General features: G+C 45.4%; 1 long non-coding RNA gene across 1 annotated transcript; it reads right to left on the reverse strand.

Annotated features, from left to right (window-relative positions):
* Nucleotides 1–20,936: 20,936 nt before the first annotated feature.
* On the reverse strand, nucleotides 20,937–23,938 carry LOC137485524 (uncharacterized). Its single transcript, XR_011005352.1, has 3 exons — nucleotides 23,679–23,938; nucleotides 22,716–22,900; nucleotides 20,937–21,085 (listed from the first exon to the last, which is right to left on the reverse strand). It is a non-coding gene; the product is annotated as an uncharacterized lncRNA (long non-coding RNA).
* Nucleotides 23,939–27,204: the final 3,266 nt, after the last annotated feature.

The following is a 27,204-nucleotide window of genomic DNA, read 5'->3' on the forward strand; positions in this document are numbered from 1 at the left end:
CTGGGATACGCTGCAAGGTCTCAATTGTCAGCACATCTCGAGCAAATATGACAGGGCTGAAGTTTATCCATCCTTGGAAGTGTTCAAGGCCAGGTTGAAGGGGGTTTGGAGCATGCTGGGAGAGTGGAAGGTGTCCCTGCCCATAGGGCAGGGGTTGAACTAGATGAGCTTTAAGGTCTCTTCCAACCCAACCCAAACCATTCTGTGATTCTGTGGTAACACTGCCCTGGAGGAAAAAGGTAACCTGGAAAATCTCCCAAGGTCCCACTCACTTTCTGGTTTCTAGAAAAACCCATGGATAAACTGCACAGCTTCAGTAAAAGGCAGAGCAGAGCATTCCCTGAGCAATTCCTACTCCCGAATTGCAGGGAAGGCACAATTCATAGCCTCCTTTTTCTTTTCCATGCATCTTAATTGTTCACATAATAATCACAGAAGTATTTAATAATACAAAGCATATGGGCCAGATGTTCAACTGGTGTAAATCAATAGCACTCGGGAAGCTTCAGTGGTGCTGTGCTGGTGTAATCATTTGACGCTCTGGTGCTGCATCTTTAAGGTGGCTCTCAGGATTTTAGTACCTTATTGTTTCCACTAAAACCAAGTCACAGAGTTTACTGCCCACCTACAAAGGGCCACCTCCCACCAAATGCTCAGAGCTGAAGATCAAAAACCCAAAGCTCAAAATAGATGGACTTAAGGTCATGAAAAACCTCTGGTCCAGCCTCTGCTGGCCATCACTACATTTTATCATGGCCACATACTCGTGCAGCTCACCTCACCCTGGCACAGGCAGCACTCACTCGACCAGAAGTCCATGCAGTACCTTGGCTTAGTCTCAGCTGGTGTGTGAGCTCTGCTTTATTTGCTTCCCACTATGAAAAAAAAAAAAAAAAGGAAAAGCTTTTAATTCACTTCCTCCTGGGAGTTTCTGTGATGCTCATTGATCCAGTCTACAAGTACTTCGCAAACACTAATGGATCCAGTGAAACTCTCCACTAATCTCCTCCTGAAACTTGGCACCAAACTGCTCATTTCTGACAGCTTCTCCTTTTACAGTTGTTTTGCTTTGCTACCTGTTTCAGAGCCACTCCAGGGCTCATTAATTGTTCATCCTTTGTCCCTTGAAAATTTTCCTTTTAATCTTTCCAGTCACACGTTGGATACTGATGTGAAACAGACTTCAATTTGCAGGTCTTTCACACCTGCAATGATACTATTTGAACTGATCGTGGCATTACCAGTTGCACATGGACATCTGTAATTGAACTGAAAAGCTTTGCAAGTCATATTCATTGGACTTCTGATCTCATTTGTTAGAGAGCCTTAGGGAATGAGCAATTTCCACTCCTCAATTTATGACAACTGGTCATAGTTAGTTAAATGGAATAAAATAAATCCTGTAGCATGTGTTCCTTCTGGAAAACAGGTTGACAATTGTGCCCAGAAGAGAATTAAATTGCCCAGTGACAGTGCTGCATTGAGAGAAAAATATATAGATAGAAGAAAGTCGTGGTAAAGTTTTTGTGGAGGTTCCCAGGTTACTATTCCTTCTGCTAATGTGACTCTCTGGCTGAGATTCTGGGAAAATTCAATAAATTGTGTGGAGACTATGCAAATAAGCTGGTCTGCTGTATTTGACAAAAACCTATCCTTGTGCTGATTCTGTCTGGGGCTACTCCATTTCCATGACTAGGGCTGGATTTTCAGCTGTCAGGAACAGCTGGATTTTCAAAAGACTGGCTGACCAAGCCAGCGTGGCTGAGCTCCTTGGGCAGCTCTGTGCATGCAGGAGGAGGTTTTACTGACCGCCCAACCATTACCCCTCAAAATGTCACTCCTCAATCAGTAAATCTTTTTTTTATTCCATGTAATGAGCAACTTAGGATTTTTTTCCCCCTTGGGTTGAAATCACAGTATCTGGAAATAAAAGCAGCTGATTCTCCACTCAGCCAGTTTTAAAGCTGAGGTCTGTGTTGTGGTCCACACATCTCTCTGTGCACCACAGGCTCAACCTGGCATCCTGCCATAATACCCAACGTAGGAAAGGCTGAGGAACTTGGCAGTTTGCTCCCATGTGTGATAGTGCAGCAAGAACTCCAACGGGGGAGCCCTTTGTCCTCTCCACGTGCTTCAATCAGGGTCCTGAGAGCAGTGTGAACCCCAAACAGCCTTGGCTGTTTAATTACACCTGCAGAGCTTGGCCTGAAAGGAGGCCAGGTCCTTCTGCCTTCTAGCCCTGCCCTCTTTTCCACTGCCTTGTTCCTCTGGAGCAAGCACCCCATTCCCACCTAAAGTGTGTGCAGTGACCTCCTGAGGGCTGAGGAGCCAGTCCTGGGTGTCACAGCACATGCCACAGCTATCAGTGTTCTGCTGTGTCTGAACACTAGTCTGCATTTATGAGATTATCTTAAGTCCAAGATGCACATTTCTTAATTATCAGTATTCTTTTCCTGTACAAGTAGAATTTGCATAATTTCCCAGCAGTAGAATAGAGCAACATCAAGGCAATAAATTAAAAAAATTCACCAATTCATCACAGAATTGTTCTCCAGTTGCCAGAATTGTTCCTTTTCCTTGCATAGCTAATGCAGACCCCAAGGAAGAGCAGATAATCCATTTAGATTCCAAAGAACCACGTTGGCTCATGCTGGGTGAAGAACTGATTCCATCAGTTCTTCATGGAGACCGTTTCAACAAAGAATGTCAGCTGGGCCAGTCATCCCACACATCTTTAAGCACTGAGCACTGGAAGCACTGGTGCTGTTACAGGCCATGTTCTTGGTACCAGTGAGAGCTCACAGCAGTGCTGGGACCAGGGGACACAGGGGACACAGTGCTTTGGAGGCTGAGACCTTACAGAGCAAAGACTTTCACTATTTGTTTTTAACAATATGGGAATGTGCAGCAGGACCAGCACATTCTTCAGGTCCCGGCAGGCCAGAGGTACCATCAGCAGTGTCCTAACAGCAGAAAAAACAGGCAATGGATTCACACAGAGTCCACTGCCTTCCTGGTGGGTTTGATCCTCCAGCACACCTGGGGTGTGCAACTCGTCCTGCTCTGCCAGGAGCTCCTGGGCCAGCCTCCATCTGCAGGGGCAGCTGGGCAGCCTGTGCCCTCCTCAGCCACTCTGCACCTGCTGGGGACTCTTGCAGATGGGAATTGGGAACCCAAACTACTGAAGTGCTTTAATCCAATTTCACTTCCTTGCTGTCCACTAAATGGCAATGACATTTAATGTCATTTTTAGCACTACAGATAGTCCAGCTGCCCACATGCAAACTAGAGATATATTTTGACCCTGTCTTGTCTACATTTGTGAATGGTTCAAACACTTGCTATCCTGGCACCATGTAACTCAAAATGCCACTAGCCCAAGTGATATATTTTGAAGAGAGACCATTCTCCTGCTGTACTCTTATCAAGGGAATGACAGTTTCTTGTGGTGTACATCAGCAGGAAGATGACACCACTCTACTTTTGTGTTTTAAGGGCTCCAAGATATATCATGGAAAAGTGCTGCCTGATTCCTGGGACCTAGAGGCAGGCACAAGGTGTTATTGTCAAAAGAAAAGAGATAAACCAGGGCAGATTGTGAATCTGACTATCCCATGATGATAGCAACAGGCAGGGAGTCACAGAGGCATTTTCTTGTTGCAGATTGGGATGTTTCCTCATCACTTTATCAGTCCTGTCCAAGAGTGTGTTCTTAAAGCTATCAGTTCAGAATTCACCTTTTGCTTAAATTTTACTATGTGCTTCACTCCACTGGACTTCCAGTGGATTTGCACATGTTAAATTTTAAACACCTGCTTTGCTGTCATGCTAGCTGGGGGTGGTAATCTGAATTTTATAAGGCTGACCTTAGTTCTGTATGGTCAGGAGAAAAAGAGAATAGGGAAATAATTCAGCAAAGATATGTGAAGAAAGGACACAATTGCCCACTGACTGTTTCTTTATACATCCCCTGGCATCAGAGGAGCTAATTCCAGCAGAGGTTAAGCCAGAGCCATGGAGCTGTATTGGCTCCACCAGCCCCCAGCAGCAGGTGAAGCAGAGCCAGTGACAAAGCCACAGAGGGAGTCACAAACCTCTGCAAGGCCCAAATGTGCTTGTGAAACAGGTGACCCCAATGCAAAGTACTGGGTTTAAACTAGGAAAAATAGGGAAAAATAAATCTAAGATTTCTTAGAGGCCCAATTGTAGGGCAACCCCAAATGCCCAAAGTCAGATTTCCCATTTTAGGGCACTGGGGCACGTTTATCACCCAGCCAAGAGACACAAGAGTGCTGGCCAGAGCACGGAGTCCCTGTTCCTAATTCCATCAGTGATTTACTGGCTCAGGTCCCATCTCTGCAGATTTAAAGCCTCACACTGGCTCCTAAGGCTATGCTATATAAAATTTGATTGTTACATTCAACGGCCTGTAATAAATTAAATGAACTATCAGTAATAAGTTCACAGGCAACACAATCTTTTTTCAGTCAAGTATACTTCCTTAAAACATACCAGCAGCATCAAATGTAACTAGATTTAATTTCATGCTGAAGAGTCTGTGAATATTCATTTTAAAATATTCACAAAGAGCCTAATTCTAATTTGTGTGATGTTTCTGCTAATACCAATACCCATTAAAAAGCCTTAAGAATATTAACAGGGAATTCTTATGGAAATGCACTGGAGTTTTATGTTTTGAATTACCATTACAGGCTTTTTGGTTTAAGTCCTGTTAAACAGATTTCATTATTAACAAGAATATGTGCAAATTAAAACAAACCCATTAAAATCTAAAATTCTATGCTAAAAAGATTAGGGACATTTGAGTTATACTTCTTCTGAAGGAATAAATGTAATAAAAAGTGATAGGGAGTAAAACCCAATACTCACAAGATCAACAGTGGCTAGACAGTGGTGAAAAGTTCCTGATGTGCTTCAGAATAACCTATTTCACACAAGGAATCACTTTCCTTGTCTTTTTCTGCTCCCCATCACAAAGACATCATATTTATAAAGACTTTGTCACAGATCTTGTTGGAATGAGATAGGCTTAAAGGCTGCTTCCAGCACAAACCATTTTCTGATTCTCTGATCTTCCCCTGGCTCCAAGGTGCAGGCAGGGATGGGATGGGTCAGGGAGGAGATATATGGTCCTGTCATGCCTTAACCCCAGCTAGAAATCAAGGACAGAAAATCAAGGCAGTGAGAGAGCTGCTCTTTTTGCCTCCCCAGTGGGATGGGGAGGAGAATCAGGGGGGAAAAGGTAAAACTTTTTAGTTGAGATAAGAACAGTTTAATAATTGAAGCAAAGGAAAAGAAAATAGTAGAAATACTACTACTACTACTTATAATTAAAAGAAGATATATAGAGAGGTAAATCCAAGAGAAACAAGTGATTCTCAATGCACCTGCTGCCTGACACCCTACCCCTCTCCCAGCAGCACCAGTGGCTCCCAGGCAGCTCCCCCCAGTCTCTGCAGGGCATGACACTTCATGGTAGGGAATAGCCTCTGTCCAGCCTGGGTCAGCTGTCCTGGCCACGCTCCCTCCTGGCTTCTTGTGCATCTCCTCATGGGCAGGGCATGAGACACTGAAAAGTCCTTGCTTTAAGGGAAGCACAGCTCAGCAATAGCAACAGCATCAGTGTGAGATCAGTGCTATTCTCACACTGAACACAAAATACAGCACTGTGCCAGCTGCAAAGAGGAAAAATTAATTCTGTGCCAGCCAAAAGCAGGACAAGTCCTCAGAGCAGCTGGGTTGAGCAGGCCTGGAGACCTCACCAGAGGCTGTGGTGTTGCTGCATTCACCCTGATCCCTACCTGCCTAAAACCAGGCTGCTGAGGATGGCAATGAAGGTGGTGATTTGAGCTTAAATCATGATCCAGCCCAGAGCTGGATCTCTGGCAGAACATCGAGGAGACTTGGTTTGGTGCTCTGTGCAGCACTGGCCTTGCCCTCCACCAGAGCAACTCAACAGCGTGTCCAAAGTGGGGTCACTTCACAGCCCTGGAGGCGGCTGGGCTCCCTGGATGGATGTCCAGCACTGCATACATAGATAATAGTGTGTTCCTAAAGCCATCAGTTCATAGATATGGATCCAGGGGCAATGAAAGCTCTTCACACAGAAGGAGGCACTGCAATTTACACTTTTCCTTCTGTTGCTTTGACTCCCAGTTGCTGTATTGATCCCCTCATCTTCTAAATAACCCTCCATTCAATCTAATCATCAATGAAAAGTCTGCTACTCTCATAAATCACATGAATATTTACACTGCCTTGTGTAAAATCCATCTTGTCAACTCTCAGATGCTTTATATCCCTGTTCCCTGCCTGGTTGTTCCTGTCCCTCTTTTCACCTGTCACTGGTGGGGCTGGGGGAACTGCTGACCCTTTCCTTGGCTCCAGCCAGATGCAGCAAATTATCTGTGCTAAAACTCTCCTCTGCCAAGCTGCCAAATCTTTTGCATTAATCCTGAAAATTACAATTAATGAGTGCTAAGAGGATCTTTCCACCTCTGTGTATGGCTCTATTCAGTTGGAATGATCCCTCCTGCTCTGCCAGCATCCAAAGCCTCCTTGGGTGACAGCTTTTGGCTCTGGGGCAGGGCAGTGCACTCAGGAAAGGGGAGGGGGCTGGTTTGGGGCTTCTGCCTCTTTTTGCTTGATATCCTGTGACAAGGATGCTCTCCATTGAAGATGGAAGAGACCTGAGTTAATAGGAGCCCATGGCCACCATGGATATCTGCCATGAGAAAGGTCACGTCAAGGTGTCAGGAGCTTGAAGTCCTCAGATACTGAGGTGTGCCGTGAGGTGAAGAACAGGGCAGGAATCACAAATCACACTGCCTGGGGTCTCCAGCCACACTTGGGCTGGCTAATGTGGCAAGTGTCTTGGTTTGAAAAGACAGGTGTCTGCTAAGGAAGACAGAAGCCTCCCCTGAAATGGAAAATGGAAACCCTATCCCTCTGAATTATTATGATTTTGAAATTAAGGGGCTCTCAGGCAAAGATACGGGAATAGGAATAACAGTTCTTTACTAGGAAAATTAAAAATACAAATGCAATAGTTCTAACAAACAAAAAACTCACCACTGCCAGAGTGAGAACAGGCCCTGGCAGCCTGTGGGTCAGGGTGGTGGCAGCAGTCCCATCCCATGGTGGCTCAGCCCTCCTGCAGTGCCAGCTGTGCTTCTGCTGGAGCAGGGATCCTGCACAAGGCTGGAGTTTTCCTCTGAAGCTCCAGGGCTGGTGGGGATGGGCCTGGGCTTCCTCTGGGAATGCAGTGGGGAAGAAAGCTGCTCCTCTGGGAATGCAGTGGGCAAAGGCTGCTGTGGTGTGCCAAGGTCAGATTGTATCCAGGTAGGAATGCTTGGCTCCTCCCCTGGGCACAGCCTCTCCCCATGGATGATGGAATTTTCTCAGCCATGCAGGGACACTCACTGGCCATGAACAGCAGAGATCTCCTGGAGGGAGGATTGGCTGTGGGAGAGATAAAGAAAACTGCCCAGTGAACAGCAGAGAGCTGCCCCAGCTCTGACAGATGGTGACAGAATATCCCCAAACCGTATCTCACAACCCAGGACACCAAGGCTCTGGGATTCCATTTCCCAAGCTGCTAACCTAGCTCTCTGAGGACTACCCAAAATCTAAAAATACAATATTTTTTTGTTATTAAGAACAAAGTCTGTGAATCTCATTGGCATGCAAACACATTTCTCTAGGTGTGAGTTAGGGATCTCAGTCAGCTCTGGATCATCTAATCCCCTGACTGTGCATGGTGAAATACCTGCAGTAATCTTTCAGATTTGAAAAGAGATCTGTTCATATTTTTAATTACAGACTGGTTGCCATTCCTCCACAACAATCCCACCTCCACCTGAGCTGCTGAACAGTTCCAGGAAATGCCCCTGTTCTTGATGTTTCCGCTGGCTGTGACCAGGGAACACGTGATGTTGTTTTACCTTCAGCAGGCAGTAAGGAGCTGATCCAGCAGCCCTGGCTCTGCTCAGTTCACCACTCAGAGAAACTGAAGCATCTCCTACAGCTGAATGGCTTGGGAAGCCTCGTGCTCCTGCTCTCACAAACCTCCTCACTGGCATTTCCTCTTCAGGACTATTTATCTTTTTCTCCCCTCTGTGTGTTCACTTGACTCTAGTCTGAGTTTATCCAAACCACTTCACCATGAATGGAGCGTTTGTGCATTTGCAGTGCTTCAGTCCCAGAAATAACCCTGCAGAAATCACTAGAGTTACACTGGGGGAAAAGCAATGGATGTCACAGGAGAAATGAGGTTTATTTCTTTATTCTTTAAAGAGGGAATGTTAGATAACTAACTGCTTCCCTGAGTTAATAATTTCCACTGTCTTCAGCCAAATTATTTTTCATTTGAACTAGTAATGAATTTAAATTTTAATTACTAGGTTTAATCAATAAATAATGTATTATATATATTCAATGTATATTATCCTCTATCTTTGATATATATTAACCTCTGTGAGGTTAAGCACTTTTCCTTTCACTTTTAAATGCTCTTCAAAATGGGAGGATGCAAACACAAACCAAAAATTAGAGAAGCCCCAGTATCGAGTACCCTCCTCTTGTGGAGAGGTGGGTACCTGGAGGTGGATGGACACCTGGGTGGGACAGAGTTAACAGCATTAGCTGCTCAGGAGTGCGCACCCTCATACTATGCATGCACACCATTTCAAGCACTTAATGGACTTCTAATCTCAGCTGGGACTAAAGCTGCTGTCACATAAAACCGTAACGATTTCAAGGCAAAGGGAGACATTTCCCAGTGGTTATTGCTGACATTAGAAATGTCAGTTCTGTCCACACATCACTCCCAGAGCTGCACAGAGGCCAGGAGTGTCACAGCAGTGCTGGGCCACAGCTCTCAGCTGTGCCTGCACCCCTTCATCATTCATCCTGCAGTAGTTTGGGAATGTCCACACTGCCATGTGTTGTGGGATCCTCACACACCTACCCTTTTTTTTTTTTTAATCAATGAAATTATATATATATATTTAAAATTATATAAATTATATATATATATATATACAAAAATATAACATTATAGAAAACATAAATATAATATTTAATATTTATTTAACAATATCTATTTAATAATGTATTATATACTTCTTTCTATTTCTATTTATAAATATAATTCTATTTATAAATATAATATTATATATTTTATATATATAAATTTAATATAAAAATATATATCTCTTGTACAGGTAATATAGGTTTTGGTAGGAAGAGAAAAGCTATGAGACAATCAGTGTCATTGAACTGTATGGGTCTGAAATTTGTGAATAACACAACCAGAGCCCCCAGCTTGTTTGAGGCAGAATTTGCTGGTGGCATTAGGCACTGATGTGTTCCCATTAGTGGAGTTGCCTGTGGGGTCACCTATGCATGGTGGGAGAGCTGAGGCATTCTGGGGAAAAGCCATGTGGAAATAGCAGTATTCTAAGAGGTTTCATTTGCAGGGACTTAAATACCAGATCGACATGGGAAACAGGTGGCACGGTGTAGAACTGAAAGATGTTGGGTTTGGGAAGTCACAGGAGACAGCCGCAGTATCTCACAAACACAAATATAGTGGGGCTGGTCTCAAAAGAAACCCTGTCATTATAAACCAAATGTTGTGTGATTTCTGTGAAGCAGTGATTGGGCCTTTTTGGGTGGAGGTCCCAGATGTGCAGTGGCTTTCTGAGCATTGGAGACCAGGTGGCAGCAGAAGGGAGAGGAGGAAACACCATCCATCTGAAGCTGCTGTGTCCTGGGGGAGGTGGCAGAGTCTGGGCAGTGCTTCCTGAATGCAAGGACCACCACGGTGAGGGGATCCAGGGTGACCACAAGGTGTGTGATGGATTTAACCCACCCGTGGATGCCCACTGTGCCCAGCACTGCCAAAGGGAACAGAGCTGTTCCTAAGATCACCAGCCTTCTTTAGCTACTGGCACTTCTTGTTTGGGCTGTGGGTAATTCTTCCTCTGAGAGGGCAAAATTGACTCCCTCCTGCAAGCACATTAAAAAGGCATTTGTAGAGGAAGATGATGCTGGGATAGTGGCACTAATAAAATCAGCAGAGAAACAGCATTTAGCAGCTGGGAGGGGAGGGAAACTTTTTTCAGGAACACACAGGCTCCTGCTTTGATGTTGCATTCAAGCCAAAGCAAGGGCATGTTTTAAATTCCCAATAATTCAAGTTTCTTTTTAAGTTACCAAGCCTGGCTGAGCTCTTAAAGACAACAGATCTTGCTCCTGGGGTTGGCTTTCCTAGGCAATTGCAGCTCTGCTCAGAATACTATTTAAATACCAATTATTGTAATTCTCGGCAGAAATATTACAGGCATTCAGATTTTTTTCTTAACAGCCAAAGGGAGACATTTCCAGCATCTATCAAATCTCTTTTATTTTAATCCACATTAAAATCGCTTTCCAGAAGGACTGGGCAAAGGAGCATAATTTATCACCATATTTTAACCATTTGTCATGGCTGCCCTGTGCCAAGCCAGCCTGTCTGCAGAAACCCTTGGGGAGCAGGAGGGGTGGCTGGAGGAAGCAAAGGATGCTGCAGCTGAAAAGTGGGGAGGGTGGAGAGGTGGGAAGCAGTGGAAGCAATATTCCACTCTTTCCTGCAAGCAGCAAATTCCCCATCTCCCACACTGTGGGGAGCACACACAGATTTCCCTCTGTTTTCATGGTGGAAGTGAGCAAGCAGGGCACACTTTGGCACTTGGCTGGCAAGCAGCTGGCAGTGCCATCAGAACTCCTGCTGGAAGGATGGCGTCTGTCACCTGTGGGGACTCTTCCTACCAGGTCCTGGCAGCCTGCCTTAACCCAGTTGTGAGGGAAAAGGGATACTTGGTACCTTGTCTGTTGAGACCCTGGGTCTGACCAGCAGTTTCTAGAAGGGCAAATGGTTCTCCTGCTGCCAAGAGTCATCATGCTGCCTGGCAAGACTGCTCCAAAGCTGTCATTTTTATTTCCTTCAGTAGCTGCTACCAAATCAGGCCAATAGTCCTGGTATGAACACTGAGTCAGGGGTGCTGTGAGGAAAGTTTTAGTTGTTACTAACAGCCAGTACTATGAATTGAAAAATGGATGTTAGAGAAGTGTTGCTGTGTTATACAAAAAGGGGTCCACTCGTGGCTCACTCCTCTGCCCAGGTGCCTGGGTGGATGCTGCCCATGCAGGGCAGCAGAGGAGCTTGCCCTGCTCCCTGTGCCTGTGGAGCTGCTGCTTCCCCACCCTGGCACAACTCTGGTTCCTGAAGGACACAGGGCATGTGAGTCTGAGCTTTCCATCCCGCCCTCCTCCACTGCCTCTCCCCCCAAACAGTTTCAGCCAGACAGCCCACCTCAACCAAATTTGGCAAAGGCAGGAGTTAAGTATGAAGCTTGTGCAAATTTGGGGGGAATCTGGATAATGGAAGGACCACCAGGGGATCCCTGCCCAGTGGCACCCTGATCAGCCCAGGGCTGCCTGCTGTGCCCAGGGCCAGAGAGCTCACCCTGCCCACCCTGCAGGGGCTGGCACCCCCAAACTGCAGCAGGGAGCTTCCAGCTTTGCAAGGAGGGAAAAGGCCTTCCAGGCACAGAGAAAAAAGTGTGAGGGAGGGCAGGGAACACAATTACCTGCTCGAGCAACAACTTGCTATTTTAACATGCCAAAGCAGCCAGAACTGGTGAATGTGAATCCTGCTGGGGCCCAAAACTCCATCAGCAAGCCCCTCCCTGCTGTCAGCGCAGGGAGACTGGTGCCTGTGCCTCCAGCCACTTCCCAAGATAAGCAGAATCCATAGTTCAAGTCAAGCTAAAAGCTGTCTCTCTTCCTTCCTCTTGGTTCTTCAGCTGCACTCATTGTAAACGGAGCACAGCTGTGGTGCTGGGCCTCAGACTGTAGAGGAGCTACAGCAAAGTGCTTAATGTATTCTTAGCTTTTAAAATACTATTCATCAGCTGCAATCAAAGAAGAGAGCCAGCATCATGTTGCCAGCTGAATTAATCACAGCTCCCTCCACACATGCAGTCACATTGTGCACAGCACTGGTGGTCCCCAGACCACTGCAAAAGGCCAAGGTGGTAAATGTAAATCCTGGCTGCTCTTAATCATGCTGGTAATGACTATGTCATCAATCATATGTGTTCTCAAGTGTTCAGCAACCACAGCCCAAAGGTATATTTTTCAAAGAGTTCAATTCAGTGAGGTCTCTCAAAAGCTGGGTCACCATTATTCCCACTCACATGGGAGGAGGGTTTCTTCTGACTTTCTGGCACTGACAGTGCCCAGAGTCTCAGCATCTCTTTCACAAGCCTGACTGCAATGAGTGAAGTCAATAAAATTTATGCAACAGAAAATTTCACTGACCTTTAGAAGAAAACAAGAAAAACAAAACACATCAATAGAACGGATTGGGAAAAACACAGTTTCTGCCATTTCCCTAATTGTGGTATTTTTCACTGGGGACATGGTCAAAACACTTTAAAAATTCAAGCATTCAAGCTTTCTAAAAATGTTGGAACATTGAGAACTAGTGAGAGTTTTAATGGTTACAGATTTCTCCTACAGATCTCCAAAGGACTTGAGACCTACTGGCTATGGACAAAGAGTACAGAGATCCTCGTGTGAAACAACCCACAAGCAAGTGGTAAACACCCTGAATTCCCAGAAATGATACAAAATGAGCCACAGCCAGTCACCAAACCAAAGCAGCTCCTTTGGCTGGGCTCTGTCACCAGCTGATGGGGTGGGCACAGGGTTTGCATCGTGCAAAGCTGAGTGAGAAGCCCATCCACGGCTCTCCTGCATGCCAGTGGTGCAGTGCTGTGGCAATGATTGCACTGATTGCATTTCACAGCCCAGCCCCAGCTCAGTCTGACCTGTCTGATGCCACGGGAGGAGCTGATGGGAGCCTTAACACTTGGAAGAGAGTTCAAAACGATTTTATGGAAGCACGCCTTGGGGAAATTGGAATGTCAAGCATAATTTGGCACTTGAAACATGAAGGGGAGAGACTTTGCATTTGTTTTCATCTGCATCTTCCCCTCCTCTGAGCTGTACATGCTCCATTTCCTGCTCTTCCCTAAGCTTTCATTAGGCAGTGCTGAAATCTGCTGGATTTGAGGAATCTCTGAGGATAAACAAGTATCTGGCATTAACCTGCTCTGTAAAAGTCAAATTGACACGTCTCACTATTCTTCCATTCTTGTTAGGGAAACTAGTCCAAATCAAGCTTTTCCCCTGTTATCTTTCTTTTCCCATCCATTCATTTGATCTTTCATGTAAGACTTGAGGATTACTGCTCACTAGTTCAACTCTTAATAGATAGGGATTCACTTGAAAAACAAAATAAATACGCTTTTGATCTGAGTTTCAATCTCAGACCTGGTCTCTGGGGCCACAGACACTCATCAGGGGCTGAGCAGGCAGCAGGTAGGCACGGGGCAGCTGGAAAGCCTGGGAAACAGGAGAGCTTGCTCCTCCCTAAAATAGAAGCTCTCTGATAGCTGTCAGCATGAGAAGGAACAACAGGAGCTGGCAAGCAGGCCTCTGCCAGGTGCAGCTCCTGGGAATGCTGATAATGTGTTCTTGGGAGATAAATTTTTATTTCTTCCCATCAGATGAGTAGTTTCAGGTGAGAGAGAGCACAGAGCCCCACAACACTCCAAATCTCTCCCACAAGGATTTTCCAGGAGGTAATGCTTTCTTGCTGTACAAGGAATTTCTTGCACCCGTTTTGTAAGTTTAACAGAAGTTCATTTTTTGAGAAAAGTCAAAAGAGCTTTCAATACTGTAGAAATGTGCACTATTGGAGTAAATTCCTTAAAGATATTCTCAAAGCACAGCTATTATGAGATATAACTTAGCTTAAGAAACATAGAGCCACACCAATATAAGACATTTCAGCTTTTTAAAGAAAAGTGTTTTAATCCACTTGAAACGTGGGTTTAGTTTAGAGGGGTTGAGACTGTCATTTTTCAAGCCATTTTTGTTCAAAATTCTTTACCTGAGGATAAAAGAAGCTTCTACTTATTCCCTATAAAGTAAAAAAATCCCTTTCCTACAAGCCTTGGAAGTGACCTTCAGCAACCAACACCATTTCCATCTTTGACAAGGAGCTGCAAGGTGCAGCACCTTTAGTGTGAAACTCTGCCTGAGTTTTGCCTAATAAAAAATGTCAGCATAATCAGCAAAATTTTCCTTTTAACTCAATGGGACAATTTTAGGAAAAATGATGTAAACACCTCCCTAAAGACCTCTTCAGGAGAACCTGAGCAGATTTCTCACCTGAGGTGCTTGCTCCATCAATGACCCATGGTTTTGCCTGGCTCCAGCTGCAGGGGTGGATTATTTTGGGGCTACCTGGATGCAGAGTCTTTATACTGAGGTCCAGTTTGTGTCATTGAAAACAGATTGCATTTGAAACAAACCCTATTGATTTTCCATCTCCACTTCACTCCCTGCCCCCAGGATGAATTCAGGACAAGTGACCCCGGGGCTGCTCAGTCGTCCCTGGGCAGGGGAACGAGGCACAGCCTTTACTCCACGTGTGCCAGGGCTCTCCTTCAGGCTTGGCAGCTGCCACAGAAGTCACAGGTTTAGGGTGGTGCAAACCAGGCTGAAACCCCAAACCTGTGTTTCATACATCACCTTGCCACAGACCCACCTGGCAGCAGCTCAGAGCAGCTGAGCTTTTGTCTACGTCATGGGACCCCAGAATGGGTTGGGCTGGAAGTGACCTCAAAGCTCATCCAGTTCCAATCTCCCTGCCATGGCAGGGACACCTCCCCCTGTCCCAGGCTGCTCCAAGCCCTGTCCAACCTGGCCTTGGGCACTGCCAGGGATCCAGGGGCAGCCACAGCTGCTCTGGGCACCCTGTGCCAGGGCCTGCCCACCCTCCCAGGGAAGAATTTCTTCCCAATATCCAACCTAAACCCACCTCTGGCAGTGAGAAGCCATTCCCTGCCATCCTGTCACTCCAGGTCTTTGTCCCAAGTCTTCTCCAGTTCTCCTGGAGCCTCTTTAGGCTCTGGAAGTGGCTCTGAGCTCTCCCTGGAGCCTTCACCTCTCCAGGTGAGCACCCCCAGCTCTGCCAGCCTGGCTCCAGAACAGAGGGGCTCCAGCCCTCGGAGCATTTCCCTGACCCCCTCTGGAATTGCTCCAACAGGCCCATTTCTCTCCTGTGCAGAGGACCCCAGACCTAGATGCAGTACTCTAGGTGGGATCTCAGAAGGTCACAGTTCTACCAAAACCAGAGTTTCAAGGTGTTTCTGGAAATAAGCAGTTTGCAAACCCAGCAGCAACGACCATCACAGCCCCCAGCACGTTTGAGAAATTCACTTGAGAGCCCTCTCAGAATCAAACAGAGATAAAAATCAGGATTTAAAGTCCCTGCACTGTGTTCCCCTCACAGCCACCACCATCCTGCTATGCTGTCCTGGATGGTGGGACAAAAACTTGTCTCCTTCTGAGGCAGAACATTGTTTTACACAAGTAAAATGAAAAGTCATCTGGGTATCACTGTCAGGAATTGCCCTGGATGCAGCACTGCATGATTATCTTGTGAAAGGGAAAAAATAATACCACTTCACTGGTTAAAGAGAGTATTCTTCCTGTGGGTGGATAAGATCTCTCTCAAGTGAAAGACTCTGGTATTTATTATGTCAGATTATGGCACTTCAGTTACAGGTTCAGATTATAACAAAACCACAAAAACAACCACTTACTAGATATTAATTTTATCTTACAGATTCTATTGTAAATGGGATACAGGCCCCTATGTATATACTACAATCCTTAAAATAGCTCCATCTAAATGCAAATGCGGGCCTCTGTCTAACGCAGAGCGGAAAGCCTTCCCATTAACACACCAAGAGATAGGGGAATTAATTTAATGCTTAAAAATTCCCAGAGATAAGAGGAACTTCTTTCTCTTCACATCTAGCATCATTTTCTCTTCATGGCCAAAGCATCCATAATATGATAATTTTTACCTTTCTCAAGCTTTCTAAGGGAAAAGGCAGTACAATCTTTCTACAGAAATTACTTTGCAGGCTGTAACCTCCTGATCAAAACTCAGGTCTATGTGTACTTGGGAAGGGAAGCCCAGGGAAAGACAAAAGATGAAGGTGACTTCTTCATATTTTGAAGGAATATTGTTAGGATTTAATTACTCATCTTTGCAAATAAATCAAAAGCAGAAATAAAGCTTGACAGTGTTCATCTCTCACCAGCACCTTCTGCTCTACCTGCTCCTCTAAATCTGTCACACACAGGGGGCTCAGGCTATACCTACTCCCCACACACACACAGAGTGTGAGAGACTGACTTTGGAGAAGTTTGGTGATCACTCAGTGGCACGTGGAAGGTGCTGGCCTCCACTGAAACGAATCATAGAATACATAGATCCATGGAATCACAGAATGGTTTGGGTTGGAAGGTGCCTTTAAAACCAGCTGGTTCCAAGCCCATGGCATGGGCAGGGATGCCATCCACTAGATCAGGTCAATCAGTTCCTGGACATGCAGGAGCTGCAAGCATGCATGGGCTGTGTGATAAATGAGTAATGTGATAGCTGACTCTCACAATTAAAGGGAAAACATTATGTATATGTTAGGAGAAGTTTTATAGATTTATAGTTGTGTTTTACCCCCCTGTGCTGTTATCAGGGGTGCCTGGGTTTGGGACATTTGGGAGGGTGGGCTCGTTACCATGGCAACAGCTGACCCCAGTCAGGATGTCAGGAAGTGATCTCCAGCACTGGACAGAGCAGGAGGAGTCGATGGACAGAACTTTGGGAGGGACCAAAGGGTTAAAAGGTGAAACCTCCATGGTGTGGGTGAGCTCATGGTGGGAAAATCCTCTGCTCCTGGTGCTGTGATATTTTCTCTATTCAGTCTTCTGTTGTATTTTTGATAAGGTTTTAATAAACCTTTTAAAATTTTTGAAAGTGAGTATCATTTCTCACAGCCTGGAAAGCAGGACACAGCTGTGGCTCCAAGCCGTGGTGCCAGCACAGCCACAGGTGCCCAGCGTGTCCCTGCTGCAGTTCCCAGCCCAGGGCATGGCAGGGCAGAGGGGAAGGGAGCTGGTCTGGCTGTTCTCTGGGTCAGAAGTGTGCCATGAGGAACTGTGCTCTGCAAACAACTCATCAATGCCAACGAGGTTGCATTGGTGTGAATGCTCAGTTATGGCAGCACTGGCACAGAAGCAGCAGTGAGTTACACAGAAGTTACAGTGAGTTACAAAGCAGAGATTTGCTTCGGATTGTCCCACGTGTCACTGGCTGAACTTAGCCCCAAACCCCCTAAAGGAGAGCACTTGGAGGGAACTGCTGTGTTCCTGCTCTCTGAGGTGCTCTACACCACACAGCCCTTCTCATCCGTTGCTTGCTGCTGAATTGCTCCCAAGGTTACAGCTTGCACTGCTAGGAGCTCTGCAGAGGTGCCTGTCTCAGCAATGTGGACATATTTCCACAGTCAGGAAGAAATTCCTTAAGCTGTTTTCTCCCTGGACATTGTCTTGTCAGCGCTGGATATTTTCTGTGCAAGAATTCAGTGGCTGGGCCTTTTGTAGATGTGATCATCTGCAAGTTAATGGCCTAAATAGCATAAGAAAACTGAAAAAAAGAGTAAATTCTCATGGCAAACAGACGTGCCTCAGTTTAGGGAACTCTCCAGCTCTCCGAGTACAGTCAGAGTTGCTGAGAGTGGAGTTTCCTTCAGCAAAGCTAAAGGGTCTGGTCTGGCCTTTGATCATCAGCAACATATAATAGAGATTTAAAGAGACTTGTGAAATTTGGGAAATAAAAGACTCACTGAAGCTGTGAGCTGATGAAGAGGCAACTACAGACTGAAAAGGTGCTGTAAAACTCCACACCTAAAGTCACTGCCATAAAAACATCATTTCCCCCCAACAGCTTTTTTTACTTCATGAAACACAACACTTTACATTTAATTCCTGGAATATAGAAAAACTTTATGAAATATTGACATTATCAACATTCCCACAGTATTATTGATATTCCCACAGTAATTATAATTCATAATTATTAAACAACAGGACACAAAATCTGGTGAGGCATGCTCCTGATAACTAACCTTTTAGACTTAATTTACTTTCTGCTCTTACAGAGGCAAAGCCTAAAAATTGCTGTTCTACACAATCTTCACCAGGCTTTATATTAACAACGACAGTTTGTGAAAGCAGAATTCTAGTTTTTCTAGGGCTTTTTTTTTTCTTTTAATGATTTTTCTAGTTCAAATTACATCAAATTATGAACTAAAATTGAAGATTGTACTCAATTCTGTTCCTGTCGAGGATCTGGCTTTCTAATGGGAAGTTATTGTGGAAATCTTCCCTGACACCGGCACTACAAATGTTTGCTTTGCAACACACAGGAATCTGGTCTCTCCCCATTCTCCTCAGTTTTGGGCCTCATGGATTCCAGATTTGGCTTCACAGTAGAGCAAAAAAAAATAAAGCCTTTCAAACACTCATTGCAAAGCACTCCAGCTTTATGAACAAGAACTCTAATTTATACCCAGGATCTAAACTTGAAGGGATCTTGAAACATCAGAAATAGTTGGTGAGAGCTTGAGACATTTTCAGTGAAATGTAGGAGATAAAAAATAGAGTCAGGAAAACCACAGGATAAAAGCTAAAGGAAAAATGGAATCCCAAAATAGCTCTGTTTGGAGTGTTCTTCTGGAAGAGTTATTATACTGTTCAGCATGGCAAAACATCAAAGAGGGAATATTTCAACCAAATTACTTGTGAGCTGAATTTCTAATCTTCTTCCAGATCATCCCAAGTTGCTGGTTTCCTTATTGTGGTCCTGTGGCCAAGCATGGCAGGGGAAGGCTCAAGTGGAGAGGCCTTTCTTGTGCACCCAGGCTGGCACCGCGGGCACAAAGCAGAGCTGCTGCCGCTGTCCTTGCCCACAGTGCTGCTGTCCCACTCCCAGGCACACAGCCCTGCTTCCTGCAGCTCCCTTTTCCTCCCATTTGCACACAAATGGTCCCAGTCAAATCATGAGTGCCAGAATGTACCTCCAGTCCCCTCCAGTCCCACTGATACCTGTCAGTGGCCTGTTCTCATGGACCTTTGCTGGCTCCAGGACTTGAGGAGAAACTGGCCCAACCTCCCTAAATAGAATTTTCCTCTATTCCTAAAGACCAGCAGTGTTTTATTTACTTCAAGAAGTTCTAGTTGTGGCTTTAAGTATGTAATATTATGGGTCAAGCTAAAGAAGCCATTTCAGGTTCTAGCCCAGGACATTGTCAGAGGAGAACCTAAGCAGCTTTTCATCAACACAAATCCTACTTCTTTGCATTCCTGTTTCTTCCTTGTGCCCCCCACTGCCTCTCTCTCTCTCATACCCCTGCCCTTATAGAGCAAGTCCTTGAGATTAACCACAATATGATTACAATTTAATTGAGGCCAGCTTAGTGTGGGGACATCCTTTTAACTCAGGAGGCCTCAATTCCACAGAACCATAATGAACTAATAATGAATGTGCTAAAGTCATTAAATCAAAATTCATAAAAGGGTGAATATTGCTTTCTTTTATAATAAAGCAATTAAAGTTCCATATACTATAATAGATACTACTAAGGTGCACTAAGTGTTCTTTAAGGAGGTTAGTATTTAATGCCACCACACGTGAATTTGGAGATCTTTTCAAAATAGGACTACTACATTATTAATAGATGATCAGAACTATTTTCATGTCTTCTCTGGTTCGGCATTATTGCCTGCTTTAACAAACACTGGCATGATTTCATTAGCACAGTTTATAGAATAGTTATAATAAGTCATGACTTGCAGTATAACTACCTTGGAAGCAGTGAAGCAGGGTACCATTGCAGATGTGCTACTTGTCACTGTCCTTTTCATCATGACATCCCCTTCCCATCTCTAGTGCTCTGTTCCTTGGGGGTTAACAGCCCCAGTTTATGGTAGCAGGGAAAGCACGAGGTGGGTACATCTGACTGTGCAAGTCAGGCCTAACTGGGGTAAGAGTGCTCCAGAAAAATGCATGTCCTGGTGTATGACCACCTGTCTCTTCACATGGTCCTTGCTCCAAGGAGAATTCAAGTGAGAAGCCCTGGATTATTTTAAACTTGGATCTCATTGCCACAAGTATTGGAAAGCTGATGGTAATAGTTGGAGGAAAATGTCAGTTAACACACTTTAGCTGCATGTTAACCTTGGTGGTCTGGAGACACTTTTTCAAAGAATTGTAGAATATCCTAAGTTGGTTGAAACCCACAGGGATCATCCAGTCCAAGCCCTGGTTCTTCACAGGACAGAGCCAACAATCCCACCATGTATCTTAGAGCATTATCTGGGTATTTCTTGAGCTCTGGCAGCCTTGGGGCCATGCCCATTCCCTGGGGAGCCTGTTCAGTGCCCCAGCACCCTCTGCAAGAAGAAGCTTTTCCTAATACCCAGCCTAAACCTCCCCTGACACAGCTCCAACCATTCCCCCAGCTCCTGTCACTGGTCACCAGAGATGGGGCAGACTCAGAGCTGTTGGTGTTCATGAGGCCTTGTCCCTCTCCCCTTGGCCCTGCCACAAAACACTCCCCAGCTCACAGCTCTACTTATTTCTGCTCAGCCCTTGCAACGTGGCCATGTTGAAGGCAGACCCACAGGAGAGCTGAATTCCTTGGTCCCCACGCTCCAAAGATGCCTGCTGCCCCAAGCTCAGGTTCCCTTCCTTGAAGGGCTCCAACCCAGCCATGCAATGGGTGAGAAGAAAGAATAGGCACAAAGCAACTTGCATCAGATAAAAGAGCCAGCAGCAAACACAAACATCACCAATCCCATGCCAGACCTTGGTGTTTCCCAAATGCCTTTGGCCTCCATCCAGCAAAAAAAAAAATTATTGTGTGCCAAAAAGCTGGGATCTGAGCACAAGACAATTTATTGTTACTCAGAAATCCACAAAAGCAACAAATGTTCTTCCTCTTAATGACACAGTCATGAAAACCCAGAACTATGAAGACTACTCAGAAGATGACTGATGGAAACTCATCCCAGAGCAGGTGGGCACGGGTGCCTGGATGAGGGAGAAGAGCAGATGGGCAGAAGAAGAATTATTAAATTGTACATGGCGGAGTAGGGGATTATTTGTAGAACATTATATAAGAACAGACAGATTAAAGGAACACTAAATATTTATTACAAAGTCCTTCATATCATATGCAATAATACATGCCATAGCTGCTGCTGAATAATACAGGCAACAGCCAGTTGCTGAGATTGCTCTCTGAGTTGGATAAAATAGAATTAGAGGCTTTTATCCACTGGAGACTATGTGCTGTTATACATAATAATCAAAATCACTCAGAAAAGAGAGAGAAATAGCTCATTGATCATTATAACTACATCAGACAAAACATATTATATCCAGGTTACCACAGGCCAGTGCTGTTCATGCAGAATGGGGACTCACCAGACAATCACAGTTCTTTTCTTCCCTGAATTTTGGAATGGATAAGCCCAAAGGAATACAAGGACTTCAGGCCATAAAGGATTAAAACTGGCATTTCCTGATGAGTCCAGGGGCTCTGCACTGGGCCATGAGCCAGTTTGCTGCACACTGGCCTTAGAGGGAGGTGCAGCATGCTGTAGGCACAGCCAGAATGATTCTTCTTCTGTGGCCATGACACAAACACACTGTTTAGGCAGCCTGATTCTAGAGCTGTAAGGCACAAAATGATATTACAACCTAACAGTTTGTCTCACGAGCCCATTCCTTCTGTTCACAAACACAAGCAGGCTGAGGGGATGCACTCCAGGGTTCCCTGAGTAGGCTAAATATGAATTTACTTCTATGGAAATTCTCCTTGCTGTGGCAAATTAGCCCTTGATATCAGCTCATGTCTAACACCTTATACACAGGCAGGAAAAGAGAAGGTTACCAAGCAGAAGTCACTTGTCATCACGCAGCTGCTCTGCACCTCCTTTCCAGTGCCAAGTCCCTTGTGCTGCTTTCACAGCCTGGCCAGGAGCTCCCAGCTGCATGAGATTTCCATTTGGCTGTGTAATGGTCACCAAAACCAGAGAGACCATTTCAAGTTGTGGGGAAGAGGGGAAAAGGGAACAGAAAGAAAACTGGTTCAGGACTGGGGCTTTTTAACCAGACAGTGATTTTTTTCAGGACTACTGCCCAGTAGTGGGTACTGCCAAGGAATTACCTGGGATGGCAGTAAGGTGGAAACACCATAACCTGTGTGTAGCAGCATCACAACCAAAGAAATCACAGAAATCACAGAAATTACAGAAATCACAGAATGGTCTGGTTGGAAAGGACCTTAAAGATCATTCCACCCTCCTGGCATGGGCAGGGACAACTTCCACTGTCCCAGATTGCTCCAAGCCCTGTCCAACCTGGCCTTGAACGCTTCCAGGGATCCAGGGGCAGCCACAGCTGCTCTGGGCACCCTGTGCCAGGGCCTCCCCATTCCCACAAAGAAGAATTTCTTCCTAATACATCATCTAAACCTACTCTCTGTCAGTTTGAGGCCAGTCCCCTTTATCCTGTCACTCCATGCCACATAAACAGTTCCTCTCCAGATTTCTTGTAGGATTGAGCAGATTTAGCAGAGTAAACTCAGAATGCTATTCCCGTATTTACTTCTGGGGAGTTTGCACAGGCAGCTCCCACTTGCAGCAGCAGGAATGACCTCGAGCAAGCCCCCACGAGCCAAGAGAACAGGGATCCCAAGGAGTGTTGTATTTCTCCATTTCTCATCTGTACTGAGCAGACAAGAGCTGACTCACTGCAGGAAACCCAGGTGCTGAATTCATCTAACAAGCTGCTTAAAACTCCAAACAGATGTTTCTGTGTCTTCCCTGCTCCTTATGCAGGCTGTGTAGAAGCACCAGCAGATTTACAAAAGAGCAGATGCATGAGCCATACATGCTTTAATATCAAGGCCCAAGTCATTGGAAAATGGTTTATAACTACTCTGTGTCCACGTATTTTGAGCAGTGGGCCATAGGAATATCAGATCAGCCTTGTCCATAATGGAAATTTAGATGATTGGGCTGGAGTCAGAGTGGAGGCAGCAAAATTCCCCCTGAAAATGGAAATCGTACCTGTTGTAGTGTGTTCCCTGCTCCTGCAATGACTCATGAAAATGTAGATTGGGTATTTAGGCTGGATCTCATCCAGTGCCTGGGGAGGTGTACAAAACAACTGTGACTTTAATGGATATTTTATCAGGGTCCTTAACTTTCCAAAGATGATGGAAGGATCATAGATCGACCAGTAAACACTGTGACAGCTATTAGAGTCTGGAAAAGCTAATTCTAACACTACATCATTTTTTAGACTTACAGAGCAGTGAAAAATTGTCTCAGTACAAAATTTCTCCCTGCACCCTCACCAAACACCACAGTCCCCAAAAACCATGATACTGGTTTGAAGAGCAGACACAATTTACAATCTCATTCCCAGAATTACAGCATGTTCACCATGTTTCCTAACATTTAGGATTTACTGCTTGCAATTTTTTAATGCAAAATACTATTTTCACAGGAAAAACTCTAATCTGATATTCTGATGTGCTCAGATAACTTCAGGAACTGAGCTTTGATGAGAAATATGAGGATCAGACTTGTAGATTAGAGGAGGTGAGTCTCACCTGAGATGACAACAGTCTCCAAATCTGCACCAAAGCACAGGGATAGGATACACACATGGGGTCCCACATGGTCCAGTGCCTTTTTTGGCTTCCTTATGCATAAAGCTGGAGCTCCTGGACTGTTGTGATTATTCAGATGCTTTAACAATGGTTCTTAGGGCAAATGGAACACAATCCCATGAAGGTAAATCAGCCAGCCACAGACCACAGCTCTAAGGTGGATCAGGGAACATTTAAAATTGAATTTCTCCCAATCTGTCCATGGACTGGGATGGACACATCCACAGGATGAGGATGAACTTTCACAGTATCATCCTGATATTGTGGGGAAAAAAAGGGTTTAAGGAATTTGGAGGTGGAGGTTGAAGTCCCAAAGACTCAAAGTTTCTGACGGTGTGGAACACCTGAACATGTAACCTTCTAGGTGGGTATGTCCCAAATTACTGCCTCTGATGGAAAAAACCATATTGACTACAAGCACCAGAGACTCCTCAGGGAGAATTTTGCAAGCACTGAGCACATTGATGCCAGAGAACCACTTGTTTAACACACACAAGACAGACTTGTTTTCTAAGGTAATTCCTGATAATAGCCAGTTATTAATCCCTTCAACTGTAAATTGGATTTTCCAGGTACCGTAGACATCATTGACAGGGAATTCACTGAAGCCTGAAAGTAGAGACTGCAGAAGAAATCCTGCTTTCACATCAGTGCAGGGGAACTCTGTCCCTGCCTCTCACAGGGACACCATTCCACAACTCTATGTGAGCTGCAGAGATTTCTACCAATTGGACATCTCAGGGTCACCATTTCAGAGGGTTTCTTCCATCAAACATCCCAGGACATTTATATTTTATTTATAAAATATATATAATTTCTATCTGAAAGGAAAAGGTTTACAGCAAGCACTGGATGTTGCACACACTGTATTTCACATGTTGCATTTCCTGACAAAAATGGGTTCCCTTATTTCTGAAATACCAAACATGCAAAGTAGAGCTCTAATGTATGAATTTTACAGTGCTGCAAAAGCTATCATGATGTCCAGTTTTTTTGGAATTTCAATGTACAAATATTATCCCAAGGAGCTTTTATACTAATGGATAATTGCCTGCAGTGCGCACTTAACCTTTGTCCACTTGAATTGACTTGGTGGTGCTACCTACGTACATCAAACATAAATTCAGCCAAATTGGCACCACATGAAAGGCATGTGGCCAAATTCCCTCTCTCCTGCAAAGCTCAGCTCTACAGGATTCGAAGAGCGATGCAAAGGAAAGCCCATACCACTTAGACTAATTGAACTAGATCCTCCAATAGCCCATTCCATTTATGCCAGGGGAGGTACCCTGAGTTTGGGCTAGCAGGAAATCAGACACCATAAAAAGTTGGTTGTTGGACACACACATATTCCAATTAAACAATTGCCAGTAAACAATCTCACCTGCTGTGACATTATTCCTCTATCAAACATGAAGCTTCTTGGGATAAAAAAGCCCCAAATAACATTTCATAAGGGCACATAAAGACAGTGCACATCCTCCTCTGTGTGTAAAAGAGCTATGCTGATCTCCTTGCTCCAGGGAAATAAAATACATCCCTTAAATTCTGAGAGAAGAGAACATGCAGGGATGCTAGAAATGGCCATTAGCTTCACTGCAACTCCTCCACCTGGGCTCCATGAGCAGTGGGACACTGAAGGTCACTTTTGGCTTGTATGCGTGTACAAGATACAGCCAGGCAGCAGCAAAGTGCTGTGGAGAAAACAGGAGCAGGGAGCAAACAAACACAACTGGTATGGGCACAGCAGCACTCGCGAGCCTTCCTGCAGACAGAGGCCATCAAGGCTGAGAAGCAACCACAGATGAACGAGAGCCAGCAGAGCTCTCCCACTGCCTGAGGGCTCTTTCAGGGTGAAGCTGGCATCTGCAAGAGAGCAAAGTGCTCATATTTGGCTTTCCTCCTCAAAGATCTCATGGCTTCCTACTGCCCCCAGGTTAGCTCAGGCTGACTCACCCACAGCAGCCATGGAGAGGCTGGTGAAGGTGGCAGGCCCAGAGGTGATGAAGGTGGCAGGCAGCCCCTGGGCTGATGAAGGTGGCAGGCCCAGGGCTGGTGAAGGTGGCAGGCAGCCTCAGGACTGGCCCCATGTGAGGTGCAGAGGGCACACAAGGCACCACACCTGCCATTAAGTTTGGAGATGCTCTGCCTGCCCAGACCTTCCATGGAGACTCACTCACTCATATTCCCTGTGTTTGAATTCAGCAGGGAGCTGCTTTCTTCATTCCAGAGGCTGCTGCTAAAGTGCATTAACATGCAGCAGAGTTCACCCTTGTCCTGTGCCACCTCTTGCAGGAGGGCTAGGATGTTTGCCGCAGTGGGTCCAGCATGGCTGTGCTCACCAGGCTCCTCCAGGCTCACCACAGGTGCTCCAGGAGAGCACTTGGAGACCAGGGACACACCATGTGCACTCTCATCTCCACAGAGCCCTGGCCAAGATCTACATTCCCTGTGTTATCTTTGAATTCGTATGAAGTGCAATTACCTCCTCATTTCGCAGCTCTTTGTGGCCATTTAATCTCTCCCATTTTGTTTCTGACATCTCTAATAATCCAACCCTGGCACTCCTTACAGATACTGCAATTACAACACAGAGCAGCTCTTGACAGCATGAGTTGTATTTTGTTTCCTTTCTGTGGCACTCAGGCCACCAGGCCTGGCTACATGTACTAGCAACAGAAACCATCCCTGATGATTTATGTGGGTCCCTAGCAGATAGTGATACTGCTATATATCTGTCTTCACCAATTAAATGGCTGGGAGCTCCCCAGAATACACCAGCAGAGCTACAATTTACATGTGATTCTGTTTTCAGTAATAACTCTGATGTGATTTTTCCCTTCCTTTCCCTCCCTTCTGTTTAGGCTGGGGACTTTGCTGTAGCCTCTTCTGCCTTGCTGCCCCATGTCATACACTCTGCAGCTGGGGGAAATAGTCCTCAGGTTTTGACATGCCCATGACAATTGGGATTGTGGTGCAAGACATGGGAAGGAAAACAGTTCCCAAAATACCCTTGATAAATGGGCTTTTTGCTTAAGCCAACACAGAAATGGACCAAGCAACATCTTCTGTATGATACCAGAACAACAGAATGGTTTGGGCTGGATGGGACCTCAATTCCACCCTTCTGGTTCCACCCTGCCATGGCAGGGACACCTCCCACTGTCCCAGGCTGCTCCAAGCCCCAATGTCCAACCTGGCCTTGGGCACTGCCAGGGATCCAGGGGCAGCTACAGCTGCTCTGGGCACCCTGTGCCAGGGCCTGCCCACCCTCCCAGGGAACAATTTCTTCTCAATATCCCATCTAATCCGGTTCTATGGCAGTGGGAAGCAATTCCCCCTTGTCCTCTCACTCCAGGCTCTTGTTAAAATCCCTCTGCAGTTCTCTTGTAGAGAAAGATCCCGAGGACGATTAAGCATCTTGCAGAAAACCTCTCTACACAGTGCAAGGCAACATCAGATATTT

Source organism: Anomalospiza imberbis, chromosome 20 (genome assembly GCF_031753505.1).
Source record: "Anomalospiza imberbis isolate Cuckoo-Finch-1a 21T00152 chromosome 20, ASM3175350v1, whole genome shotgun sequence".
In the NCBI taxonomy this organism is placed as follows: domain Eukaryota; kingdom Metazoa; phylum Chordata; class Aves; order Passeriformes; family Viduidae; genus Anomalospiza; species Anomalospiza imberbis.